Source organism: Coregonus clupeaformis, chromosome 35, assembly GCF_020615455.1.
Source record: "Coregonus clupeaformis isolate EN_2021a chromosome 35, ASM2061545v1, whole genome shotgun sequence".
NCBI classification, from domain to species: Eukaryota; Metazoa; Chordata; class Actinopteri; order Salmoniformes; family Salmonidae; genus Coregonus; species Coregonus clupeaformis.
In genome coordinates this window covers 25,526,974-25,531,798 of record NC_059226.1, presented here as the reverse complement: position 1 = coordinate 25,531,798, position 4,825 = coordinate 25,526,974, and the positions used below count along the sequence as shown (strand labels likewise).

Here is a 4,825-nt window from a genome sequence, read left to right as displayed (position 1 = left end):
CTGCACAGAGAGGAAAGAGAGGAGTCAAGTGAGGTCTCACCTGAAAGACCTCTACAAAAATATAAAACACAACATGCAACAATTTATATAGTCCCGTGTAGCTCAGTTGGTAGAGCATGGCGTTTGCAACGCCAGGGTTGTGGGTTCGTTTCCCACGGGGGACCAGTATGAAAAAAAAAAAAAATGCACTCACTAACTGTAAGTTGCTCTGGATAAGAGTGTCTGCTAAATTACTAAAATGTAAAATGTAAAATATAAAGAAAATCAGTCAATTGAAATAAATTCATTAGGCCCTAATCTATGGATTTCACATGACTGCAAATACATATATGCATCTGTTGGTCACAGATACCTTTAAAAAAAGGTAGGGGTGTGGATCAGAAAACCAATCAGTATCTGGTGTGACCACCATTTGCCTCATGCAGCGCAACACATCTCCTTCGCATAGAGTTGATCAGGCTGTTGATTGTGGCCTGTGGAATGTTGTCCCACTCCTCTTCAATGACTGTGTGAAGTTGCTGGATATCGGCGGGAACTGGAACACGCTGTCATACACGTCGATCCAGAGCATCCCAAACATGCTCAATGGGTGATATGTCTGGTGAGTATGCAGGCCATGGAAGAACTGGGTAATTTTCTGCTTCCAGGAATTGTGTAGAGATCCTTGCAACATGGGGCTGTGCATTATCATGCTGAAACATGAGGTGATGGCGGCAGATGAGCGGTCTTGCCACAGTATCTTTGTGCATTAAAATTGCCATTGATAAAATGCAATTATGTTCGTTGTCCGTAGTTTATGCCTGCCCATACCATAACCCCACAGCCACCATGGGGCACTCTGTTCACAACGTTGACATCAGCAAACCGCTTGCCCACAGGATGCCATACACGCAGTCTGCCATCTGCCCGAAACAGTTGAAACCGGGATTCATCTGTGAAGACCACACTTCTCCAGCGTGCCAGTGGCCATCGAAGGTGAGCATTTTCCCAATGAAGTCTGTTACAACACCGAACTGCAGTCAGGTCAAGACCCTGGTGAGGATGATGAGCACGCAGATGAGCTTCCCTGAGACGGTTTCTGACAGTTTGTGCAGAAATTCTTCAGTTGTGCATACTCAGTTTCATCAGATGTCCGTGTGGCTGGTCTCAGATGATACCGCAGGTGAAGAAGCCAGATGTGGAGGTCCTGGGCTGGCATGGTTACACGTGGTCTGCGATTGTGAGGCCGGTTGGATGTACTGCCAAATTCTCTAAAACGACGTTGGAGGCGGCTGATGGTAGAAAATGTACATTACATTCTCTGGCAACAGCTCTGGTGGACATTCCTGCAGTCAGCATGCCAATTGCACGCTTCCTCAAAACTTGAGACATCTGTGGCATTGTGATGTGTGACAAAACATTTTTTTTTTGTGGCCTTTTATTTTCCCCAGCTCAAGGTGCACCTGTGTAATGATCATGCTGTTTTATCAGCTTCTTGATATTTCACACCTGTCAGGTGGATGGATTATCTTGGCAAAGGAGAAATGCTCACTAACAGGGATGTAAACAAATGTGTGCACAAAATTTCAGCTCATGAAACATGGGACCAACACTTTACATGTTGTGTTTATATTTTTGTTCAGTGTAATTCTTTATCATTTTTTATTTTTTATTTTTTTATTTCACCTTTATTTAACCAGGTAAGCCAGTTGAGAACAAGTTCTCATTTACAACTGCGACCTGGCAGTTGTACATTTCCATTATGGGTAGGGAGAAAAAAAAACGTACGCTCCAATTGCAGTTTCCCATTACTGCAATGTAAAATTATTATAATATTCCTCAGGCTCATAATCACAGAATAATCATTTGGCATCGGCTGTAGGCCTGCAGTAAAGGTGGATTAAAATAAAAAAATGAGAAAATCGTCTTCCAAATCTAATTTCATTAAGGAAGCAGGTGAAATTAATAATAAACTAACTGAGAAACCAACTCTCACATTGTTTGAAGTGACACATCGAAATGCCCAACAGGTAAAGGAAGACTTTCAAAGCTTTGTTACATTCTTTCATATAAAACTCGGATAACATCAATACTTATAATGAAATGAGAGGGAGTTAAGGAGGAAAAAGGAAGGGAGAGACTTCAGTGTTATGCCCATGTAGATCATGATGGAGTCATTTATCATAGGGTGATCCACTTAGTTCATTTATACAAAAAATACTGCAGATGATTAAATGAGGTAGGAAAAGCAATATATTTCACCTGACACATGTTTTTTAATAGCCCTTTAAACAGGGGCCCTTTCTACTCTTTCTACTTAGTGCATAATGCATGTAATCAAATTAGCAAAATGGTGAGAGCTGAAAGTTAATTCAATTCCTCAACACTGTTATGTATTAGACCAAATCTTCCACTGACACCTATTCTAATTACCAGGCAAAAGAAGCACTCCGCAGGCACTGAGCTGGAACTGAGCTGGAACTAGGGCCAATACTTTGTTGTAGGCTCTGTTTTGGGGATTCTATTATCTCTACTGGCTAGTAAGCAAACAAATGTGATGAGGCCCTATTTTATTTTTATTTTGTCATTTAGCAGACGCTCTTATCCCTTTGTCATATGAATATGTTTTCTCTAAATCCACCTACTGTTCACTGAACAGCCTTCAAAATCCTTCAGATAACAGTGGTGCATTAAAGTCTGATAGAAAAATATATAATAAGAACATTTAGAGTACCCACTTAACAGTGCATTCAATGTACAGAATATATATATTAAAATAGTTGCAGACAGGTTTTAGGTCATATTTAGTTCACAGGGTTATGATTTTTTTTATAACGGCAGATGTTTGAAGTTTTTCAGTTCTTGAATTCATCTTGTGTAGCGACCGACTACACTCTAAATCAGTGCTTTTATACTGGCCGGGCATGGTCACATGGTCACTCAATCAAACCAAATCAAATCTCTTAACATAACTTCAATTTATTAACAGTAGCATGGACATTCAATTGGATATTCTACCACAAACTGTTTTTCAAATGCTCTCCATTCTGTGCTGTCTCATTGACACCACAGACTAGGCCTACCAAACAGGCTGAAATTTTGCAGATGAACCTCAATTCCATTCAGATTCACAATGATCATTGATTATGACAACACACAATGCTCTAGCTACCTTGAATGCAATGCATTTGTACTTAAAGTCATGCTAGAGGAGGAGTTGACACAATAACACTCCTGTTGAGGGATTTACCGATTTTGCTGCCCGCTTTAAGCATTCCCAAACAGAGCATAAAAGCTGCTTACCATGAGTGATAGATTAAACATGGCTACAGGGGCAAAAATCCCCCCACGCTTCATTGAGTTGAAAAGGCTTGGGACTAATTGCTGTTCTGCTTCAGTGAATTGAGTCCAAATATTGGGGGCTTACATTTTGGGGACATTTGATTATAATTAGACATTTGTTTTGTATCAGGTTAGGTTAAGCCTTTCCCCTCTGCTGTACAGTGAACTGTCCCTCAGGCTTGAGAGATAGGTTCTACAGTGCCTTTAGAAAGTATTCACACCCCTGGACTTTTTCCACATTTTGTTGTGTTACTAAGTGGGATTCAAATGATCTACACAAAATACTCTACACAAAATACTCGAATGTCAATCCAAATCCAAACATTTCTAAAAAAGTAATAAAAAATAAAACACAAATTGGTCTTGATTAGATAAGTGTTCAACCCCCTGAGTCAATACATGTTAGAATCACCTATGGCATCAATTACAGCTGTGAGTCTTTCTGGGTAACATTTACATTTATATTTACGTCATTTAGCAGACGCTCTTATCATTTACATTACATTTTAGTCATTTAGCAGACGCTCTTATCCAGAGCGACTTACAGTTAGTGAATACATATTTTTTTTTATACTGGCCCCCCGTGGGAATCGAACCCACAACCCTGGCGTTGCAAACGCCATGCTCAATCAACTGAGCTACATTCCTGCCGGCCATTCCCTCCCCTACCCTGGACGACGCTGGGCCAATTGTGCGCCGCCCATGAGTCTCCCGGTCGCGGCTGGCGGCGACAGAGCCTGGATTCAAACCAGGATCTCTAGTGGCACAGTTAGCACTGCGATGCAGTGCCTTAGACCACTGCGCCACTCAGGAGTACAGAGCGACTTACAAATAGGTGCATTCACCTTATAGCCAGTGGGTTAACCACTTTACAATGTTTTTTTTTGTTTTTTTTGGGGGGGGGGTGGGTTGGGGTAAGGGGGGGTAGAAGGATTACTTTATCCTATCCCAGGTATTCCTTAAAGAGGTGGGGTTTCAAATGTCTCCGGAAGGTGGTGAGTGACTCCGCTGTCCTGGCGTCGTGAGGGAGCTTGTTCCACCATTGGGGTGCCAGAGCAGCGAACAGTTTTGACTGGGCTGAGCGGGAACTATGCTTCCGCAGAGGTAGGGGAGCCAGCAGGCCAGAGGTGGATGAACGCAATGCCCTCGTTTGGGTGTAGGGACTGATCAGAGCCTGAAGGTACGGAGGTGCCGTTCCCCTCACAGCTCCGTAGGCAAGCACCATGGTCTCTAAGTACTGTAACCAGTAGTCTCTAAGAGTCTCTAAGAGCTTTCCACACCTGGATTGTGCAACATTTGCCCATTATTCTTTTCAAAATTCTTCAAGCTCTGTCAAATTGGCTGTTGGTCATTGCTAGACAGCCATTTTCAAGTCTTGCCATATATTTTCAAGCCAATTTAAGTCAACTTTAACTAGGCCAACATTCACTGTCTTCTTGGTAAGCAACTCCAGTGTAGATTTGGCCTTGTGTTTTAGGTTATTGTCCTGCTGAAAGGTGAATTC

General features: G+C 42.0%; 1 protein-coding gene across 1 annotated transcript in view; it reads right to left on the bottom strand.

The window, feature by feature from the left end:
* The window catches only part of LOC121550878 (carbonic anhydrase-related protein 10), a 37,724-nt gene that overhangs the window by 5,713 nt on the left and 27,186 nt on the right, over positions 1-4,825 (bottom strand). The window lies entirely within an intron of this gene.